Genomic DNA, 24,907 nt, shown 5'->3' on the forward strand with positions numbered 1-24,907 from the left:
TTACTCGTTATAACAATTAGTTGGCTTTTTTTTCAGATTATATTGTTCTAACAATTTATTTTCGTAGATGGAGCACTAATCTGGGTATCGGGAGGTGATATACGGTTTAGATTTACCGTCTGATGATTGAGAATCATGCTGGAGAGGGGGTAAATTTTTTCAATATAAACTTAATTTTATTATTTTATCTCACTCGACCCGCATTAATATAACAATGTTATTAACTATGCAGTTCATTTGGATGTCGTATTCTATTCCAAAAATTATGGCGGTTATTCCCTCATCTCCCACGTCCACTCAAACCTATGGTGCATTAGCGCACCTGTTATCAATTTTTAGATAGTGGAGTGGTATCATGGCAATCGAGTACTCCGGCAGTTCGATTGCATACAGTATATCCCGACACTGCCAGTACGATTGGGCGAGATCCATGAGATGAACAGGAGGGGGAAGTATGTAAATGATTGGGAAGAAGTACATGAAGAATATATTATGATGTGGAATAATCGATTGGGGACGGTACCTTAGACGGATCGTGCCTTGGATCTGCAACGCTTGTTAGAGTACATACAGTGATACTGTGAGATAAGGAAACCATTTTTGTTTGGTGGGCGGTCGATGATAGTCCCTCCGCATAGGACACGAAATGGGCAACCCCTTCCAAATCCACATCATGCACTAAAGCCAGAGCTGGAAGCAGAGGTAGAACTACACTCTGGAGACAGTTCTTATCATCCAAATTTGGGGGGCGATGACTATTTCCCGGGCTTATCAGGCCACGAATATCATTTAGAGTTTGATATCTGCAGCCCACTACCACACTATAGTCATCCTGGCTCGTATCCACCTTAGTACTTCGCTCTTTCCGGCCAGTATCTACCACCGTACTCCACTCCTTCCGGTCTGTATCCACCGTCGTACTCTACTCCTCCCGGCCCATATCTACTGTCGTAATGACTTTGTATTTATATAGTCAACTTTGTATTTATGTAATAACTTTTTTGCCATTTTATTTATCAATTTTATGGTTTTTTTTGCAATTTAAATAAATAAACTTTATACTAACTTTGTAAGTCAAATTATATTAACTGCAACAAATTGTAAACAAATTTTAAATTCAATCATCTCAACATGTAATGAACAACATCTTAATTTCTACCCGATCGCGACGATTGTCCAATATGGTAGTTTCGGAGCGGACATTTCTCCGATTATGACTAGCTAATCTACATACGCCACACAGCTTCCAGTCGAATTTCTCCCTAATGTACATTTCATTATGGATTCTAGATGATTGCGGACAACCTTTCGGGTTCTTACGCAACCCTTTGTCTAGAACAAGCTCGAAGGTCGTCGGAGTAACCTCCAAAGTAGATAGGTTAAGAAGCACGGGGAACTCATTCTCCCATACACGCAACGTGCATTTGAGGGTGTACACTTCATCGATAAATTGTTCTACATTGAGTGAGACTTTAGCATAAGCTGCCACGACATGTGCACAGGGATAATGAAGTGTCTGGAACCTCCTGCAATCTCACCGTCTATTTTGGAGATCAACTCCGTAGGACCTAGGTAGTATACCGGGTCGACGACCGATAGTCTCTGTAACTCGAAACGTTTCATTACGTCATGAATATACTTCTACATTAATCAACCTTGCCATCCGACGGTTTGCAACCATTGCATCTCTGACATCTTCGACAAACATGTGTCCCACATCCATCTGGTCGACTTGTTGCTGACCCATTCTTGGCATCAATATAACACCTTTAATCTGTATCCGCCTCAGGAACAGGATCATAAGGCGTTACAGAATAAAACACAATTTCAAACAATTAAATAAAACATTTATATAATCGCATGAATATTTCGCGAAAATTGACTAAAATTTAAATCAAAAGCTATTACAACTCTTAATTTGAACATTTCATATCATCGATATATTTGGGTATATCGTTCACATGTATTAATAGCATACATATCACAAGAACAATTTCATATATGCGGCACTAGTAAAATAATAGTTTATACGAATCTCTAATTTATATATATCACACATCATTACCAAATAATATTAACTTTCAGTTATAAATAAACTCATTTCATTTTCTAGTCCATTCGACTTGTTGAAACCCAAATTTGCCCTACTCACTTAGCCCACTTAACCTATTTTCAAACCCATACCCGGAGCCCAATAATCAAGCCCAATTCTAATTAAATCCCCTAGCCCAAATACTACTAGCCCAAAACCTAAACTTAACCTAGCCCAATAACCAAACAAATCAAGAAACCCTAGCCCCTAAGTTCAGCCGACGCCCCACTTACCCCTGACTGTCGGCCAACTGCTCTCTGCACCGACCCTCTGTCACCGCCGCTAATTTGTAACCTGCAAACAAATCAAAGAAAAAAGGAGACCACGATACACAAAGATAGATGATAGAAATAAGAAAAGATAATGGCATGTATTCGGATATATAGGGCCAAAAATAGAAAATGTAACAGGAAGAAAAAAAGGAAGAGAAAGGATAGAAAAACAAAAAGATATAAGCTTTAAGGTGATTTTCATGTTATTCATTTTATCTTTTGTTATCTTTAGTTTATTTATTTTTGTATATTTTTTTATAAATACGAAAATAAAAAGAAAAAAAGGAGAGGGTTTTACCGGAGTTACCTTGCGACCGCGTCGTCGCTCCACGATCTCATCGTCGGAGGCTTCTTCCCCGTGGCCGGAATCGTATCAAAACGGGGTAAAAAGGGGCCTTTCTCTTTTCGATTTCGTGGATTTGGAGTCTTCCACCTTTGGACCCATTCAAAAAGGGATTGACAAACCCCATCTTTGCGCTTCGATAATCACCGGATACGGAGGTGGTATGAGGGGCGGTGGAAAGCCAAGGGTCGGCCATGGGGAAGACTAAGGAGAGGAATGAAAAGGGAGGGAAAGTAGAGTGGCTCTCTGATTTTTCCTAAAATAGGGGCTGAAAGTGAAAAAAAAGGGTTTTGGTTTAGGTAATAGAGGCAAAACGGCACCGTTTGGATGATTAGGGTTCAGAGGCCAAAACGACGTCGTTTTGGACCTCTGACCCTCGTGACCCGATCCGCACCCGTGGAGGATCCGCGCATTTTGACCGAATGGTCTATTTGCGCAGGGGATCCCTCTACTTTCTTGGCGTTGTTTCACTGTGGTCCTCCCTTTCCTTTTTATTTCGAATTCGTCTCAAAAACTTCATTCTTAATTCAATTTTATCCTTTTTTACTTTTTCTCATTATTTTAATTTTAATACTATATGCTATTATATTTTATTACTATCATTATTATGTTTATTATTTATTAGCATTAGTATTATTTTCACTTAATACTTACATACATACATATATTATATAGTATTATTGATAGTTTCTTTTTATCTATTATTTTTTTTCTTAACTCTATATTATGTATATATTCTTTAGATATATTAAGTATTTTTAAATTCTATATTACGTACATATGTATTCATATTATATTATGTGTGTATTCTTGAATATTGTTAGTTATATTCTTATATTATCATATATATATATATTAAATGCTATATTAAGTACGCATATATTATATACGGTTTTTTCCTCAAATATTATATTATATGTATTTAAATACTAATACTATGTGTATATTATTTCATTTATTTTTATCCCTATTATGTTTATTATTAATATTAGTACATATATTTTATTATGTATGTATATATATATAATTTGTATATAGTATTATCATTTCTACTATCATATTTATTATTATATTTATTATTTTCACTATTACTTTTATTATCCGTATATACATAGATGTTTTTAAGTACTTATTATAAATATATAATTTTCTTACTATATTATTATGTATATCATTTTTACTCATTTCTTCATTATTTTTTATTTATTATTTTAACATTCTTATATTATGTATATTATTATTTTTTTACTATATTATGTTTTCATACATATTATGCATATACATTTTTTAATATTATATATGTATATATTTTTAATATGTATGCGTATATATTTATGTAGTATTATTAATAGTCTTTTCTATTTCTAGTATGTATACATTATGTAAATATCATATTATGTATGTATATATATATTATGTACATTTTTAAAAAAAAATATTATGTTGTTTATATGTTATTATGTATATATTTTGATATCATTAGTTATATATTTCTTTATACTATCTTATGTACATATTCCTAACATCGCAGTTATTTTTATATATATACGTACTTATGTAGCATGTGTATATTTTTTATATATATACTATTGTCATTCTAATATAGATATATATTGTATATATTTTACATATATATTATGTACTTATTTTTAATGTTTTCATGTATATATTTCTTAAACTATTCCATCTACGTATTTTTGATCATCTTATGTAAATAAATTTCTCATATTATATTATATTATATAGTTTTTATTTGTTACTATTAAGTATACGTATGTGTAGCATCATTAATATTTTTAATGTCATGTTTTCATGACTATATTAACCATTATTATATGCGTATATATATACATACATTGTTTCCATTTCATCTTTAATTCTCATATTACGTTTAATACCGCATACATCTTTATCGTTTTTTATATTATTGTCACATTTATTATTTGCTTCGATATGTTTCTAGTTCTTTTATTTATTTTTATTTCATGTCAATTTGCTCTGCATTACTTCGAAAATCTTATTCTCGTTTTCTAATTAATTTTGATAAATAAGGCTATGTACCGATTTAACATTAAGCCATAGATTTCATCGCTATGTTGGATGAAATTTGTCGGCTCGTGTTAAAGACGGAACACCCTTCTAAAAAACCAAAAAAAAAAAACTAAAAATCCTCATTTGCAATCGGATCACTTCTAATGTTACATTGAACTTGTATTTTTGAAAATCAAGACAACATGTGTTTTACAAGATACCAATTTTGGGCGTTGCGAGGGTGCTAATACCTTTCTCGCGCGTAACCAACTCCCGAACCCTACTTTACTTTGGTTTTCACGTAGACCTAAGTTTAGCCTTCGTTTTTATTCGAGAATAAATTTTCTTTTCAAAAAGATGATTTATTAGGTGTCCGATTACACCTAAAAAAGATCGGTGGCGACTCCCTCGTTATTTCAAAATCAAACTTCAATTTTCAAGTTTTCACTAAATCGCCACAATTAGCGACCAAGCAAAATTTTTATGTCGCTACAGCTAGCGACTCCACTGGGGAATCCTTTTTGAGAGTCGTGTCTGGAGTTAAACTCGCGTTGTCAAAATTTTCAAAGTTCCTTGTTCAAATTAACATTTAGTTGTGATCCTCAAATTTTTGTTTTCAAAAACTCATGCATTCGCATTATGTTGTAAATGTTTTTCTAACTCATTTTTTCCTTTTTGTTTTTCAGCTTTAAGTTTTATGGTTTTAGTTTTGTAGTTTTTTAATAAAACGTAAAGGTTTGTGAGTTTCTCCCCACACATCGCGCACTTGCATAACATGAGCTCTCTACCCGGGCTCCGTCCGTTTAACTGAAAGTAAACGCTATGCCTTCGTGAGTTAACTCGTCCCTCCACACAGGCTAGTGAATACTTTCAGGTTACATATGACTTATGCTTTCGTGAGTTAACTTGTCCCTCCGCATAGGCATAAGTAAATGTAATCCTTTGAATTGAACTCGTGAGCTTGTGATGGGCTACGACCGAGGTTTCATATTAATCTTAGTAGATGACAGTACGGGCAATTCGAGTACCTGAATAGAACCGAAACTACATATAGTGAACCGTACGAGCCACCTAATTAGAGCCATGCCGAACCTCCGTCCATTAATAGTCACCAAAATAAGTACATGGGAGAAATGCCTCTTACCTTTTATTTCTTTGACATTTACGCTTTCTATTTTGATCTTCTGTAATTCATATTTGTGTACTAACCAAGATATTTGTCTGTGTTCTTATTTTGCATCATGCATTATAAGCATCATATTAGGAAGGTGTTGACTAGAGATTGGTTGCCAAAAAATGGGTTTCTAATGGAAGAGTCAATTATACAAACAACCGAGAAGAATGCCGTGGTTCGGGACTGGTTTCTAAAAACTCAGAAAGAAAAAAAGGGATAGTCTAGTGGAGGGATGTATTGCCAATCTGCCCGAGCACGTAACTGTGAATGTTCACCAGAATAACCTTAGAGATTTGGTTCGGGTTTGGAATCAGTGGGACTTAGACACTAGGGGTATCTTCACTAAAAGATATGGGGACATAGCCAACTTAATTGCTGTCAACGTAGACGAATGATTGATCCAAGCCATGGTCAGATTTTGGGATCCGGCTTACCAATGTTTTACCTTCAATCGAGAGGATATGACTCCGACTATAGAGGAGTACGTTGCTTTGCTTCGTGTTGAAAATGCGCAATTCTATAAAGTGTATGTGAAGGAGCCTAAGCCGATGACCTTCAAGAAAAAGTTAGTGAGATTAACAGACATGACTGACGCATAGGCCGAAAAACAGATAAAGAAAAAGAATGAAACCATTTGCATTCCATGGTCTTCCCTACGAGATTTGGTTCTGAACCATCCCGACATGTTGAAAAGGATAAATCTATTTGCTTTGGCCATTTACGGTTTAATCATCTTCCCGAAAGTCCTTGGACACATAGAAGTTGCGGTGGTGGATTTCTTCGAAAGATTAAAGCAAGGAATCAACCTTGTCCCGACTATCTTAGCCGAGACCTTCAGATCCTTAAACAATTGTAGAAAAGTGGGGAAGGGACGCTTTATTGGATGTGCGCAATTGCTTAATGTTTGGATTTTGAGCCATTTCTGAAAAGTAGAGCGGACACTGTACCACATGTTTTCAAAAACTTTCACCCCGTTGGAGGCCTATCTTGAGAGAGAATGGCCAAAGGGTGTCACCGAAGAGCATTGGGTTTCAGTTTTTCAGAACCTTCGAGCTGAAGATGTAACCTGGAGAGCACCGTGGATCCGCCCTTTGGTTCTGTTATACAAGGTTGGAAATCAAGATTGGGTCCCACTCCTCGGGTTATGGGGAGGAATTGGATATGCCTCGCTATTAGTCCAAAGGCAATTTTCTTCGCGACAATTCATACCCGTCACGGGAGGATTAGCACAGTCCAAGTTTGCTTTTACAGGTGAGGGATATATGAAGAGGGTTCGAGCTATTGCAAAGTCTTGGAAAAGAATTCATCTCATGGAATTAGCTTTATACGCTGACACTCTTACCAAAGATTATGACATATGGAGGAAGCAACGGGTGAACAGTTAACAAATCTCGTCAACAAACTACACCGTCCAAAATCCTTTCTCGGAAGAAGTGCCATCTGAGTGAGAAATGAAAAGACAATAATTTGAACGAGAAAAGGTCAAGATGTCTCGGGACCTTAGTGCTCTTCAAGAGGAAAACTACCAATTGAAGATCGACGTTTAGATTGAAAAATCCAGAACCAAGAAAGTACAAAAAGAAGCTGAAGTCGTAAGAAATGACTTAAGGGATCTCCATCTGGAAAATAAGAAGTTAAGAGGCACAGTAAAGAACAGTGGGCTGGGCAAGTCGTCGGCAAAATGGAAAGAAGAAATTAGCAACATCAAAGGAAGGATGGAATTCTGGAAAGGGAAAGCGAAGAAAGAGGAGGAAAAGGCTGCGCGGGCTATGATAGAACGAAGGAGGAAGAACGCCGAATATGAAACTGTGTCTGCTGAACTTACGATTAGTCAGTCCGAACGCCGAGACCTAAAAGTGAGAATACGAGAATTAGAAGATATGCTGCAAGATCGTCAACAATAGCTAGATACTCTCTTAAAGGCTTTGGAAGAAAAGAATAGTCAGTATGATAGAGACACTCGTGCTTACGAAGAGGGCCTCCAAGAAAAAGAAATGCAACTCAGCTATTTGATCAATGAAATTCGTGGAGTAGCCATGCACGTGGTACAATTATCGGAAGAAGCTGAAATTCTCATTTGCCAATTCCCTCCAAGTCAAAGATCGAACATATCAGAATTCTTAGCACGAGTAAAGAAATATGGCGATATAGCAAGGAAGTTTGTGTAATAGCTGAATTGAAAATGGAAAAATGTTTTGTAATGAACTCTTTTGATGAATGAAATGCCTAAATAGGGGCTATCTTGAAATCAACACCAACTTCTTGCATTTCTTTCATGACTAACATTCATTTGACATTTATGTATTCATTCATTCATTCATTCATTCATTCATTGCATATCCCATAATCGTTCGCTGAGGTTAAAACATACAATTCGCAGTTGTAATATCACAAGACTGGAACCACGTCATTCGTATAGAACGCGCCGACAAGCTAGAGTAATGGAGGCCGAATTCAATGAAAGGGTTGAAAGGATGAAAAGAATTCAAAGGGAATTACAAGAGCAGTTGGCTAAGTCGCAGCAAGAGACAAGAGATTTAATGGTAAGGTCTCGAGAAGAATCGCTCGAACAAAAGGACCAAACAGCTAAGATGATGGAAATGATGTCGGCTATAGTAAAAGGAAAGGGACTTATGAACCCTAACATTGTGGAACCACAGTCAAGGGTTAATCATGATTAGGATCCGCCCCATCTGCCAGGATTTACTCCACCGCACGCCCATGTAACACAAAGAGGGTACGTTCATTGGGAACCTACAGGCCTGGAGCAACGACCTGCGCCACCTGCTCATCTGGGGCAAGGAACGTTCGTATCAAACCCGGGGGCTAGTCCTACTGATCCACTCATTCCAGATTTAGACGATCCAGCAGAGATAGCCAGGTTGAAATTGGATAATCACGATGCGAATGAGAAGTATAGGAGCTTAGAGGAAAGACTCAAAGTGATAGAAGGCACTGAAGTCTTCTCCGCATTAGGTGCTAAAGAACTCAGTTTGGTACCTGATCTAATTCTGCCTCCGAAGTTCAAGGTGCCTGATTTTGAAAAGTACGATGGGACAAGATGTCCAAAAGCGCATCTCATCATGTTCTGCAGGAAGATGTCTGGCTATGTGAACGAAGATAAGCTACTCATACATTGTTTTCAAGGTAGTCTAGTAGGATCGGCTCTTTGGTGGTACAACTAGCTTAGTAGGGAAAAAATCTGATTCTGGAAGGACTTGGCATCGGCATTTTGTGAGCAGTACAAGCATGTATCAGATATGGTGCCAGACTGGATGACTTTGCAAATGATGGAGAAAAATCCATCGGAAACTTTTAGACAGTATACGCAGAGATGGAGGGACGTCTCGGCCCAAGTGGAACCCCCACTAACAAAAACGGAGATAACCGTTCTCTTTATCAACACTTTAAAGGTGCCGTTTTATGACAAACTAGTGGGAAGTGCCACGAAGGACTTTGCGGATATTGTAATATCCGGTGAGCTTATAGAGAATGCCGTCAAGAGCGGTAGAATGAAAGGTCAAGAAAGTTCAAGAAGGGTAGCGCCCATGAAGAAGAAAGAACCAGAAGTTCATATGGTGGGAATGGGAAGCCGTTATACCCCTAATCCATATCCAAACCCACCCCGACCTCGAAATTATCTACCTCCGAATTTTTATTATTCCCCTCAAACCCCTTATTACCAAGCACCACCTCCTTCCGACCCCGTATATGCCACGAAAAACCAAAGACCTATCACCCCATTCCCACAAAACACTGTAGCCGCTCAAAGCCAACCCAGAAATGAACCAAGACCCGCAAGGTCCAATTCTGAGAGACCGCAATGTACTCCTATCCCTGTGTCGTACGGGGAATTATACCCAAAACTTTTGGAGAAACAACTAAAATCTCCCCATTACATGGCACCCCTTAAACCTCTATACCCGAAGTGGTACGATCCAAACGTTAGTTGTACATACCATGCTGGGAACCAGGGGCATTCCACGGAGAATTGCCTAGCCTTTAAGAGGAGAGTTTAAGGACTCATTGATGCGGGCATCCTACGATTCGATAGCGCCAGTAATGCAACTGGAAACCCGTTCCCTCACCATACCGAAGGGAATGTGAGCGCAGTGGGGAAAGAGGATGAATGGCAAGTCAGAAGATATGTTTCGGAAATAAGGATGCCTCTGCAGAAAATCTGGGAGGTACTAATTAAAAAAGGATTGCTCTGTCACCCCGACAGATTTCTCAGAGAAGAAGGTCAAAGTTTTTGCGATTTCTATGGAATTGTAAGACACGACATTCAATCGTGTGAGGAATTTAAAAGGTTGCTTCAAGACCGAATGGATAATAAGGAGATTAAGGTCCTTAACAAAAGGGAAGAGGCCAACGAAAGAGAAGTATGCGCCCTTGACAGCCAATCATCAGGTCTCTCTTATAGCGCTGATTGACCGTTATTAATTTATTACGACGCGAAGAAGGAGCCGGTGAAACCAAAAGTGATAATCGAAGTACCATCTCCTTTCCCTTACAAGGACGATAAGGCGGTACCGTGGAAATATGATGTCAACATCGTCACACCTGAAGTTGAAAAGTCCAAAGCCACAACTGGAGATGTTGGGGAGGTAGGCCATTTTACCCGCAGTGAGTGGTGCTATTCTAAAGAAGTCGAGCCGGCAAAGAAAAATAGTGACTTGAAACAGAAAGGAAATGTAACACCCCGAAACCGTGGCCGTCACCGGGGTCGAACACGAGTTGTTATCTGGCTTAATTCATCACTTATACAGCTCAAACAATTTATTTTAAAACTCCCAGACAAGCTGTCAATCTACGTTATAGTCATTTAAAAATTCGTATCTTGAGTTCTGAAACTTGAAATCCAATTCCTAAAATTTTTCCTGAAACTAGACTCATATTTCTATCTACTGAAATTTTTCCACAATTTTTGGTTGGTCCAATTAGTACAGTTTATTAGTTAAAGTCTCCCCTGTTTCAGGGTTTGACTACTCTGACCTCTGTGTATTACGAACCAGATATCTCCCTGTACAGAGGTTCAATGACTATGCTATTTGTTCCTAATAAAACTAGACTCAATAAGGAATCTTTACATATAAATTATGACTTCTAATTATCTTTGTAAAATTTATGGTGAATTTCCAAAGTCGGAACAGGGGATCCAGAAATCGTTCTGGCCCTGTTTCACAAGATTTTAAATATCTCATACAATATAGCTCATATACTTGTTTTACTTCTTCCATGTAAAAATAGACTCATCAAGCTTCGATTCCATAACTTATTCATTATTTAATTCCATTTCTACTATTTTTAGTGATTTTTCAATTTCACATCACTACTGCTGTCTGCATCTATTATTAGAGTAAATTTTACCTATTAGAGTAATTTAACATACATATCACCAAGCATGATCATGACTAGCCATACCAAAGGCTAATCATTACCAAGAATTTCCTTACTACTCAATAACCATATCATGAGTGTAACACCGGAAATGATTAGCCATGACAAACGGCATAATAATCAAATAGACTTTAACTATTACTTATAACTAAGTATCATAAGACCAAATCCAACTTAACATTTATGCCATTTTCGCATGGCTAAAAGTATACATACCAAAGTTCAAACAAAACATAATAGCCTATACATGCCGAAATGTTCTCTTAGGCCAACTAAGAAGAAGATACCAAAAAGTTGCAAGCTGGTGTGATGACTTCGACGATGGTCCCGAGCACACAAAAATGGATCAAAGGAACCTAAATAAGTGACAAATAAACACACCAAATGAGTATATAACTCAGTAAGTCATAAGCATTACATACCGTACAATTATAAGAGATCATAAGAGAAGGCAAATAATGCAAAATCAGTTACTCCAACTATACCGAATTATGCTATCATTTCTTAGAGTTTCGGTTCAATCTCATGCCAAGTCCTACAATCAAATCAAACACCAAAACAACCCAATTGATTTAGACCCGATTCCTCAAAGCATGGAATTATGATGCACTAGATAAATTTGTACCTACTCAGTACATGCCTCAAGTTCGATACTTTAGTTACTAGTTCTACCACTTCGTTCTTTCACGCACATTTTATATTATCAATCGAATTTGCACACATAGTGCTCGTCACACTCGCACACATAGTGCCATAGTACACCGCACACTCAGTGCATTGGATTTTCTCTCATACTTCAACATCCAAATCGGCACACATAATGCTACTTAATTCTGTACACATAGTGCCATATGTTAACTCATTTTGATAAGGCAATTTACTTAATTCAAATAGCACATACGGTCACATTAATAATTAGAAAATTCACTCCAAAAGAATACTCATCAAAAGGAATTCTTTTATGATTCACTAGTATTTTCTTTTTACATACCAACTAATCAACCTTACAAAAATGCTTAAGGACTTACCTTGTGTTGGGTAAAACGGTTCCAACTCAGCTACTCGATGTTCTTTGCTTTGCCCTTGCTTGATTCCCCTCCTTTAACTTCTTGAGCTTAATCAAATAAGTTAACTAGTTTAACCGTCTTGCTAAATATTTAGATCCAAATATTAATGATTTCATATCATAAGAAACACATGGTAAATTTTTACCTTTCTACCTTATGCTTTTGGGCCATTCGGCTAATAACCATATAATATCATTACTATCAATAATCCAATTACACGTACACATATACATATTTGTATATTAGGTAACCACCCTTACTAACTACCCATTTTAGTCGATTTTATACAATCAAAGGTAATATCACAAATGGGCATACTTATATAGCCGAATGTGCTAAAATTAGATCTAACATCACCTATAAACTTGATTAAATGGCCGAATACCTATACTATCAATTATAGTATCATTTTTATTCTTTCAAACACATAGTTTCCTCCCATGAACACTTGGCCGAATTTTTTTCTTCTAATCTAGCATAGCTTCACATCTATTTGTAACATCATATAAATCCACATATAACTACATTTCTACCTAAATCTTCTTTCACCTTCCTACTATTTCCCTTCACAACATCAAAAGCACCATACTCTTAGCATTTACCTCTCCCTAACCGTATGCCATTTAATTACTTATTTAGGTAGAAAATTAACATATGGGACATGATAAGACATTGGCTACTAGCTAGATTTTCACAAAAATTTAACAAAACTAACATGAATCCTACCTTAATCCTCCCTTATGATGGCCGAATGTCTTAGAACATTTCTCCCCTCCTTCCCTAGCTCACGGCACTTCAAGAAAAGAAAGAAGATGAAGACTTTCTTTTGCTTTCTTATTTTATTCCCCTTTCTCTTTTTTTTTTGATCTATTTTAATCATTTACTAATAAAAGCATCATTAAAAATTCAACTTAATGGAAGAACCATCCTTGCTTGGCCGGCCACTACTTGAGGTTTGGGTAATTTGACATGCAAACCCAAGTTTCCTCACTTTGTTATTATTTGATCCTTACATATTCCCCTATCATATTTTCTTAAGTTCTCAACTAAGTCAATCACATGAAATTCACATTCATAAGTCTAAATTAAAACATCAAATTTTCACACATGCACTAATATACATAGAGGATATGCAACCAATTTTAAATAAATTTTGGGACTTGGTCTTGTGGCCCTGAAACCACATTTCGACTAGGGTCGAATTAGGACTGTCACAGGAAAAGCACCAATGCCTGTGACCGAAGATGAGCATGAAACTGTGCCTGAACTAGAAGCTAAAAAGCCTGTGGACGAGGAGGAAGCACAGGAATTATTAAAATTTATCAAGCACAATGAGTACAACGTGGTGAAACAATTGAGTAAGCAGCCAGCACGAATCTTGGTATTATCTCTACTGTTAAATTCAGAGCCACACCGGAACGCCTTGTTAAAGGTGTTGAATCAAGCTTATGTGGCAAACAATATATCCGTTGAGAAGCTTGACAGATGGGTGAATAACCTAAACGCGGATAATTTTATTTCTTTCAGGGATGATGAAATACCACCCAATGGTAGAGGCTCTGTAAAAGCATTACATATCACAACCCACTGTAAGGGTTACATAATACCGAACGTGCTCATCGACAATGAGTCTGCACTCAACGTCATGCCCTTGGCCACGCTTTCCAGAATTCCAATGGATCTGTCCTATTTAAGGCCCTGTCATTCCACAGTAAGGGCATTCGATGGGACAAAACGTGAAGTCATGGGGAAGATTGAGATCCCTCTAGAGGTGGATCCTTATATAAACGATGTTGAATTTCAAGTCACGGACATTACACCATATACAATTGCCTCTTGGGAAGACCTTGGATTCATTCTGCTGGAGCAGTTCCGTCCTCTCTCCATCAAAAAGTGAAATTTATCATGGATGGCTGTTTGGTCACTGTCGAGGGAGAAGAAGACATAGTAGCATCTATTTCTACCGACGCACTATACATTGAAGTGAGTAAAGATGCTATAGAGTGTTCCTTCTGATCCTTTGAATTTGTCAATGCCACATTCATCTCTGAGGGAAACAGAATTCCCGTGCCAAAACTGTTGAGAAATACCAGAATGGGTGTCAAAATGACTGTAGGAAGGGGAGCTCGAGCGAGAAAAGGTTTAAGGAGATATCTACAAGGAATAGTCAGGGCTTTAAAGCCAATACACCACAAGGCCCTATACGGTTTGGGATTCCAACCGGACATGCGTAAAAAATGGAAACAGTGGAAGAAAGATCAAGAAAGAAGGATCGCAAGAACCTTAGGCCGAGAAATAGAATGGGAGCTCATAATGTACCCTCCTTTGTCAAAAACATTTACATCTGCAGGGATGATATACCCCGGACAGGATAATCCACGAAGCACGATGTTATTAATTGAAAGGGGTCTTTAGAATGTCAGTATAAATGTCATTGACAAAGGAAGTGATGCAATTAAAGATGTTTCAACGATACGCCCTTGTCCTCCTAGATTTGTTTTGAACAATTGGACTGCTGTGGAGCTCCTTGTAGTTTCTAAATCTTCTCCAGAGTAATGCTCAATATTAACACTATTCTTTTTTGTGTGTCCCTAAGTAATAGAGGGATTCTTTTGTAAGAGCATATGATTCGCTCTTTATCATTTAAATAAACATCAATGAAGATGCATATTGTCACAGTCTCTCGCTTTATCGCTAATTTCATAATCATTTTTTCATTTCATAGCCTATCCTTACATTTTCCTCATGCCATGCCATAACATTTCGTTTTTTCGTTCCAATACTTGGATGCCCCTTTATAGTTTCTTTTTCCATTCAACTTTCAGGTGCTCAGATATCAATGGCAAGAACAAACCCGTTGTGAGTCCTGAAATCGATTTTGAGAAGGCTATTTGTTTAGGAGAATTCGAAGCCAAAGAAAATGCTGAAGACTATGTCTCGTCTCCTGACTTGCTAAGAATGGTGGAACAAGAGGATAAACAAATTTTACCTCATCAAGAATCTGTTGAAACAATAAATTTGGAAACTGAAGAAAAGAAGCAAGAAGTGAAGATTGGCACCTCTATTTCTGGGGGCACCAGGCATAATTTGATTGCTTTGCTCCGCGAGTACAAAGATGTATTCGCATGGTCATATCAAGATATGCCAGGATTGGATGAAGATGTAGTGGTCCATAAGCTCCCATTAAAGCCGGAATGCAAACCCATTCAACAAAAGCTAAGACGGATGAGACCTGAGATATTGTTGAAAATAAAAGAGGAAGTCAAGAAGCAATTTGATGCTGGCTTCCTACAAGCCTCCAAATATCCAGAATGGGTGGCTAACATAGTCCTGGTGCCAAAGAAGGACGGCAAAGTACAAATGTGTGTGGATTATCGTGACCTGAATTGAGCGAGTCCTAAAGATAATTTTCCTTTACCACACATTGATACATTAGTGGATAACACAACAAAACATTCATTGTTTTCCTTCATGGATGGATTCTCAGGGTATAATCAGATCAAGATGGCCCCTGAGGATATGGAGAAAACTACTTTCGTAACAATGTGGGGAACATTTTGCTACAACGTAATGCCGTTCGGATTAAAGAATGCTGGGGCAATATATCAGAGGGCTATGGTGACGTTATTCCATGACATGATGCATAAGGAAATAGAGGTCTATGTCGACGATATGATTGCTAAATCCCGAGGGGAAGAAGAGCATGTAGTGAACCTGAAGAAGTTGTTCGATAGACTGAGAAAGTTTCAGCTAAAACTTAATCCAGCCAAATGTATGTTTGGGGCTACCTCGGGAAAGTTGCTAGGCTTCATTGTCAGTGAAAGAGGTATCGAGATTGCTCCAGATAAAATAAAAGCCATTCAAGAGTTACCACATCTGCGCACGCAAAAGGAAGTCAGAGGATTTTTGGGGAGGTTAAATTACATCGCTCGGTTCATCGCTCAACTGACCAACCAGTGCGACCCAATTTTTCGACTCCTTTGAAAACATAATCCGGGAGAATGGAACGAGGAATGCCAGATGGCCTTTGATAAAATAAAAAAATACTTGTCTAATCCTCCAGTGCTAGTACCGCCAACTTCGGGAAGACCATTGATATTGTATTTGACTGTGTTCGAAAATTCAATGGGCTGCGTACTAAGGCAACACGACGAGTCAGGAAAGAGAGAAAAGACAATCTACTACCTCAGAAAAAGTTTACTGAATATGAGTCAAAATATTCGTCCATTGAAAAATACTGTTGCGCTCTGGTTTGGGTAGCTCGGAGACTCAGGCAATATATGTTGTATCATACGACATGGTTAATTTCAAAGCTGGATCCAATAAAGTACATGATGGAATCACCTGCACTCTCAGGAAGAATGGCACGATGGCAGATCTTACTATCGGAGTACGACATCATCTATGTGAGTTAAAAGTCGATAAAAGGAAGTGCAATAGCTAATTTCTTAGCAACTCGAACAACGGAGGAATACGAGCTATTGAGATTTGATTTCCCGGATGAAGACTTGATGTGCATCACGGAAAAAGAATGCGAGTCACCAAAAGAGAAGTCATGGAAGATGAGCTTTGATGGTACATCAAATGCATTGGGGCACGGGATTGGAGCAGTCTTATTATCACTAGAAGGGAACCATTATCCGTTCACTGCCAAGCTGAATTTCTTCTGTGCCAATAACATAGCGGAATATGAGGCCTGTATCATGGGACTTCGTGCAGCAATTGAATAAAATATCAAAACTTTAGAGGTATACGGAGACTCAACATTAGTGATTTACCAAATTCGTAGAGATTGGGAAGTGAGAGATTTGAAATTAGTTAAATACAGCGATCTAGTGGCAGGACTGATCAAAGAATTCAAAGAAATAACTTTTAATTACTTCCCACGAGAAGAAAACCAATTGGCTGATGTCCTAGCCACTTTGGCTTCAATGTTCAAAGCAAACAAAGAAACAGAAATAATGCCTCTTCAAATGAGCATATATGAAGTCCCTGCACATTGTTTTAGCATTGAAAAAGAGCCAAATGGACGACCATGGTTCCATGATATCTTAAAATATATCAAGAATCAAAGGTATCCCGAACAAGAAAATGAGAACGACAAAAGAACAATCAGAAGAATGACAATGAGATTTGTTCTTAATGGGGACATCCTGTACAAAAGAGGAAAAGATCAAGTGCTCTTGAGATGCGTGGATGCTGTTGAAGCTAGAAAAATACTTGAAGATGTCCATAAGGGAATCTGTAGGACACATGCCATTGATTTCACTATGGCCAGGATGATTATGAGACTCGGTTATTACTGGTCGACAATGGAAAGCGACTGCATTGGTTTTGCAAGAAAATGCCACAAATGTCAAATTTACGGCGATAAGATTCATGTAGCCCTTTCGCCCCTTCATGTTATGACTTCTCCGTGGCCTTTTTCTATGTGGGGCATGGATGTTATAGGGCCAATTTCCCCAAAAGCTTCTAATGGACACCGATTCATTTTTGTTGTCATTGATTACTTCACAAAATGGATAGAAGCCGCTTCGTTTGCCAATGTAACGAAGACTGCAGTTTGCAGGTTTTTGAAAAAGAAATAATTTGTCGATATGGTTTGCCTGAAAGAATCATTTCAGGTAACGCCATGAATCTGAACAACAAGATGATGAAGGAGGTGTGTGAAAAATTTCAAATAAAGCATCATAACTCATCACCTTATCGCTCGAAAATGAACAGAGCTGTTGAAGCGGCCAACAAGAATATTAAGAAGATTATTAGGAAAATGACCGAGACATACAAAGACTGGCACGAGAAGCTACCATTCACTCTGTATGCATATCGCACATCTGTGAGGAGATCTACGGGAGCAACTCCTTTCTCTCTGGTTTATGGAATGGAAGCTGTGCTACCTATCGAAGTTGAGATCCCTTCTCTACAAGTCCTAATAGAGTTGAAATTAGAGGAAACAGAATGGGTTCGAGCTCGATATGACCAGTTAAACCTTATCGAAGAAAAACGTTTGAAGGCAATCTGTCATGGACAGATGTACCAGAAGAGAATGATCGCAGCTCATGACAAGAAAGTACGGCCAAGAGAATTCCACGAAGGAGAACTCGTGCTGAGAAAGATTCTCTCAATACAAAAAGACCTGCGAGGAAAATGGGCACCAAATTGGGAAGGACCATACATCGTGAAGAAGGCATTCTCGGGTGGAGCTTTAATTCTCACCGAGATGGATGGGAAGGAGTTACCGAATCCAGTGAACTTAGATGCTGTAAAGAAATATTATGCTTGAAGAAAAATAAAATCAAGATGAAAACCCGAAAGGGCATCTTAAAAAAAAAGAAAGAAAGGGGATCAAGGCGAAAACCCGAAAAGGGCGTCTTGATTAACACGAAAGATTAGGATGAAAATCCGAAAGGGCGTCCTAATGAAACAAACACTGGGCTTAAAAAGCAAGGCATTTCGAACGGTGGGTCAAAAGCGAGACTGCGATATTTGAAACATTTTTGAAAGCTCGAAATTTTCTACGCAAGAAGCCATGCTCGAAAAGTTTCTTGATTGAAGAACGTGGAAGAGTTCATGTGTTGAATATCTAGAGCATTTGTAACCGTTGAATGCGATCCCCTTCCTCTTTATGATACCTTTTACTATTCTTGGTTAACTTTCTTTATTTGTTACCTTTGAAATAAATGAATGTGAGGTACCTTTTTGTCCCCCCTGACCATTTTCATGCATCTCATTATGTGGTTTATTTATATGATAAATAGTGAAATGACATACTCTAAGCAAAAGAAATGTTAAAGCATTACTTGGATGAAAATTTGACAAATATAAGAGCCTCAAAGCAAGAACAAAGTTCAACTAGGGGCAAAAGAGTGATATTTGAGAAACGTCGATTACTCGTGAAGCTTGAAGACGGGTACAAAGCCTGAAGAGAAAGTCAGGAGCTGAAGTCATGAATACAGATCATCATGAAAAATCGTGACGAAAAAGGACATACGACAAACATGCCTAAGGCGCATAGCATAATCATGTAGGCATAAAGACATTTAAGATAAACATGTGCATATCATGATAACATCACGCATGACATATACAGGTAATCTAGTAGAGCAAGAAGATGTGATGATAGCTGTATTGAATCAAAGAAAAAGACATCTGAGTTCAACAAATTTTGGTATTTTGATGTTTTTATCTCTGTCTTTCAAAATTCAACTCATATTGCGAGAGGTGAGTTGAGCCTCGGCCCACGTGCTGAGGTATTTTCAATTTCTGTTTTTCAAATTTCTGTTTTCAGAAAACAACTCATATTACGAGAGGTGAGTTGAGCCTCAAGACATGTTGAGGTATTTTCAATTTATGCTTTTCAATTTATGTGTTTCAAAAAAATCAACTCATATTGCGAGAGGTGAGTTGAGCCTCAGGGCACGCTGAGGTATGTTCAGTTTTTGTTTTTTAATTTATGTTTCAAAAAAATCAACTCATATTGCGAGAGGTGAGTTGAACCTCAGGACACGCTGAGGTATTTTCAATTTTTGTTTTTCAAAAAAATCAACTCATATTGCGAGAGGTGAGTTGAGCTTCAAGACACGCTGAAGTATTTTCAAATTCTATTTTTCAATTTATGTTTTTCAAAAAAATCAACTCATATTGTGAGAGGTGAGTTGAGCCTCAGGACATGCTGAGGTATTTTCAATTTCTGTTTGTCAAAAAATCAACTCATATTGAGAGAGGTGAGTTGAGCCTCAGGGCACGCTGAGGTATGTTCAGTTTTTGTTTTTTAATTTATGTTCCAAAAAAATCAACTCATATTGCGAGAGGTGAGTTGAGCCTCAGGACACACTGAGGTATTTTCAAATTCTGTTTTTCAATTTATGTTTTTCAAAAAAATCAAAAAAATCAACTCATATTGCGAGAGGTGAGTTGAGCTTCAGGACACGCTGAGGTATTTTCAATTTCTGTTTGTCAAAAAATCAACTCATATTGCGAGAGGTGAGTTGAGCCTCAAAGCACGCTGATGTATTTTCAATTTGAGCCTTTTAATTTCTGTTTTTCAAAAATCAACTCATATTGTGAGAAGTGAGTTGAGCCTTTTAATTTCTGTTTTTCAAAAATCAACTCATATTACGAGAGGTGAGTTGAGCCTTTTAATTTCTGTTTTTCAAAAATCAACTCATATTGTGAGAAGTGAGTTGAGCCTTTTAATTTCTGTTTTTCAAAAATCAACTCATATTGCGAGAGGTGAGTTGAGCCTTTTAATTTTTGTTTTTCAAAAAAAATCAACTCATATTGCGGGAAGTGAGTTGAGCCTTTTAATTTCTGTTTTTCAAAAATCAACTCATATTGCGAGAAATGAGTTGAGCTCAGGATCACATGCCAAGTGAAGAATAAAGATTGAAGCTAATTGAAGACGTTAGATTCTGTCTCCCTAAAGTTGCAATAGAGCTGATCGAGGATATCAGACCTTGCTTTTCTAAAGTTGCAGAAGAAAAGACTACAAATCTTATCTCATTAAAGCAGTAGAAGAGCAGATTGAAGTTGTGGTGAAGCAGATCGAAGCCACAAATCGCATATATTTGAAGCCACATTGGAGTAGATTGAAGACACAAGGCATATATCAGAAGATGCAGTGGATTGAACCAAAGCTACAAGATGAGGTGGACTAGAACGAGGCTACCTGAAGAAGAGGAACACCAAACAAACCGAAACTCAGCCAGACTGGGCAAATTTGGTCTTCTTTGAAAGTCTTTGCTCCATTTTGTTACACGACAATGAGCAAAGAGGGGCAGTTGTTGAAACCCAAATTTTCCCTACTCACTTAGCCCACTTAACCCATTTTCAAACCCATACCCGAAGCCCAATAATCAAGCCCAATTCTAATTAAATCCCCTAGCCCAAAAACTACTAGCCCAAAACCTAAACTTAACCTAGCCCAACAACCAAACAAATCAAGAAACCCTAGCCCCTAAGTTCAGCCGACGCCCCACTTGCCCTTGACTGTCGGCCAACTGCTCTCTGCATTGACCTTCTGTCACCGCCGCTGATTTGTAACCTGTAAACAAATCAAAGAAAAAGGGAGACCACGACACGCAAAGACAGATGATAGAAATAAGAAAAGATAATGGCATGTATTCGGATATATAGGGCCAAAAACAGAAAATGTAACAGGAAGAAAAAAAGGAAGAGAAAGGATAGAAAAACAAAAAGATATAAGCTTTAAGGTGATTTTCATGTTATTCATTTTATCTTTTATTATCTTTAGTTTATTTTTTTTGTTTATTTTTTTATAAATACGAAAATAAAAAGAAAAAAAAAGAGGGTTTTACCGGAGTTACCTTGTGACCGCGTCATCGCTCCACGATCTCATCGTCGGAGGGTTCTTCCCCGTGGTCAAAATCGTATAAAAACGGGGTAAAAATGGGCCTTTCTCCTTTCGATTTCGTGGATTTGGAGTCTTCCACCTTTGGACCCACTCAAAAAGGGATTGACAAACCCCATCTTTGCGCTTCGACAATCACCGGATACGGAGGTGGTACGAGAGGCGGTGGAAAGCCAAGGGTCGGCCATGGGGAAGACTAAGGAGAGGAATGAAAAGGGAGGGAAAGCAGAGTGGCTCTCTGAGTTTTCCTAAAACAGGGGCTGAAAGTGAAAAAAAAGGGTTTTGGTTTAGGTAATAGAGGCAAAACGGCACCGTTTGGATGATTAGGATTCAGAGGCCAAAACGACGTCGTTTTGGACCTCTGACCCGCGTGACCCGATCCGCGCCCGTGGAGGATCCGCGCATTTTGACCGAATGGTCTATTTGCGCATGGGATCCCTCTACTTTCTTGGCGTTGTTTCACTGTGGTCCTCCATTTCCTCTTTATTTCGAATTCGTCTCAAAAACTTCATTCTTAATTCAATTTTATCCTTTTTTACTTTTTCTCATTATTTTAATTTTATACTATATGCTATTATATTTTATTACTATCATTATTATGTTTATTATTTATTAGCATTAGTATTATTTTCACTTAATACTTACATACATACATATATTATATAGTATTATTGATAGTTTCTTTTTATCTATTATTATTATTATTATTTTTTTCTTAACTCTATATTATGTATATATTCTTTAGGTATATTAAGTATTTTTAAATTCTATATTACGTACATATGTATTCATATTATATTATGTGTGTATTCTTGAATATTGTTAGTTATATTCTTATATTATCATATATATATTTTAAATGCTATATTAAGTGCGCATATATTATATACGGTTTTTTCCTCAAATATTATATTATACGTATTTAAATACTAATACTATGTATATATTATTTCATTTATTTTTATCCCTATTATGTTTATTATTAATATTAGTACATATATTTTATTATGTATGTATATATAAATAATTTGAATATAGTATTATCATTTCTACTATCATATTTATTATTATATTTATTATTTTCACTATTACTTTTATTATCCGTATATACATAGATGTTTTTAAGTACTTATTATAAATATATAATTTTCTTACTGTATTATTATGTATATCGTTTTTACTCATTTCTTCATTATTTTTTATTTATTATTTTAACATTCTTATATTATGTATATTATTTTTTTTACTATATTATGTTTTTATACATATTATGCATGTACATTTTTTAATATTATATATGTATATATTTTTAATATGTATGCGTATATATTTATGTAGTATTATTAATAGTCTTTTCTATTTCTAGTATGTATACATTATGTAAATATCATATTATGTATATATATATTTATATATATTATGTACATTTTAAAAAAAATATTATGTTGTTTATATGTTATTATGTATATATTTTGATATCATTAGTTATATATTTCTTTATACTATCTTATGTACATATTCCTAACATCGCTATTATTTTTATATATATACGCACTCATGTAGCATATGTATAGTTTTTATATATATACTATTATCATTCTAATATAGATATATATTGTATATATTTTACATATATATTATGTACTTATTTTTAATGTTTTCATGTATATATTTCTTAAACTATTCCATCTACGTATTTTTGATCATCTTATGTATATACATTTCTCATATTATATTATATTATATAGTTTTTATTTGTTACTATTAAGTATACGTATGTGTAGCATCATTAATATTTTTAATGTCATGTTTCCATGACTATATTAACCATTATTATATGCGTGTATATATATACATACATTGTTTCCATTTCACCTTTAATTCTCATATTATGTTTAATACCGCATACATCTTTATCGTTTTTGATATTATTGTCATATTTATTATTTGCTTCAATATTTTTCTAGTTCTTTTATTTATTTTTATTTCATGTCAATTTGCTCTGCATTACTTCGAAAATCTTATTCTCGTTTTCTAATTAATTTTGATAAATAAGGCTATGTACCGATTTAACATTAAGTCATAGATTTCATCGCTATGTTGGATGAAATTTGTCGGCTTGTGTTAAATACGGAACACCCTTCTAAAAAACCAAAAAAAAAAACTAAAAATCCTCATTTACAACCGGATCACGACTAAATGTTACATTGAACTCGTATTTTTGAAAATCAAGACAACATGTGTTTTATAAGATACCAATTTTAGGCGTTGCGAGGGTGCTAATACCTTCCTCGCGCGTAACCGACTCTCGAACCCTACTTTTCTCTGGTTTTCACGTAGACCTAAATTTAGCCTTCGTTTTTGTTCGAGAATAAATTTTCTTTTCAAAAAGATGATGTATTAGGTGTCCGATCACACCTAAAAAAGATCGGTGGCGACTCCCTCGTTATTTCAAAATCAAACTTCAATTTTCAATTTTTCACTAAATCGCCACAATTAGCGACCAAGAAAAATTTTTACGTCGCTACACGACTAATATAAATGATTTATACAAATTTGCGAACCAATAAATTTACATAAATAATCACACTTATGAAGATTTAAACGTACATACTTCTATATGGTTGATATGGTAATATGCATTACTAAATTCATGCGTATCACATCATCATTGCTGCAATCATATTTAAATGTAAGTACACATGCATGACTTTAATTAAATCCAACATATTATATGCCCATCTCATATATTAGAATTCCTACTAAATAAATCATATATAGTCTATTTCTAAATTTTCATGAACATACATGCCGAAATACAATTGAACAAAATACCTCATTGAAGTTGATCAACTATCCAATCATGAAAACAATTATCCACACACCATTCGTACATTTACATTTTACGAAATAAATAATATATCATTATAAGCTTTAAACCTTTTCAAAATCCAATCTTGAATCAAAAAAATACCAAGCCATAAGTATTACCTTATTAAATAAGAAAAAACCATTTTTACTAAGTTCATGAGCATGTTTCACCTATGAATTATCATAGTCGAAACAACCACAAACCTTTTAAAACCACCGCTCCTTGTCCAAACATCCAACATTTACCTCGTATAATGAGCATACACAGCATGCAACTTATAACCATA

The 24,907-nt window shown here is 36.3% G+C and overlaps 1 long non-coding RNA gene across 2 annotated transcripts; it reads right to left on the minus strand.

Annotated features, from left to right (window-relative positions):
- Positions 1-1,869: 1,869 nt before the first annotated feature.
- Positions 1,870-2,963, minus strand: LOC107888010 (uncharacterized). 2 transcript variants are annotated; one of them, XR_001681240.2, is made up of 2 exons: positions 2,672-2,963; positions 1,870-2,386 (listed from the first exon to the last, which is right to left on the minus strand). It is a non-coding gene; the product is annotated as an uncharacterized lncRNA (long non-coding RNA). The 2 variants fall into 2 exon arrangements; XR_005922266.1 differs by having other exon boundaries at positions 2,663-2,963.
- Positions 2,964-24,907: the final 21,944 nt, after the last annotated feature.

This window comes from Gossypium hirsutum, chromosome A03 (genome assembly GCF_007990345.1).
Source record: "Gossypium hirsutum isolate 1008001.06 chromosome A03, Gossypium_hirsutum_v2.1, whole genome shotgun sequence".
In the NCBI taxonomy this organism is placed as follows: Eukaryota; Viridiplantae; Streptophyta; class Magnoliopsida; order Malvales; family Malvaceae; genus Gossypium; species Gossypium hirsutum.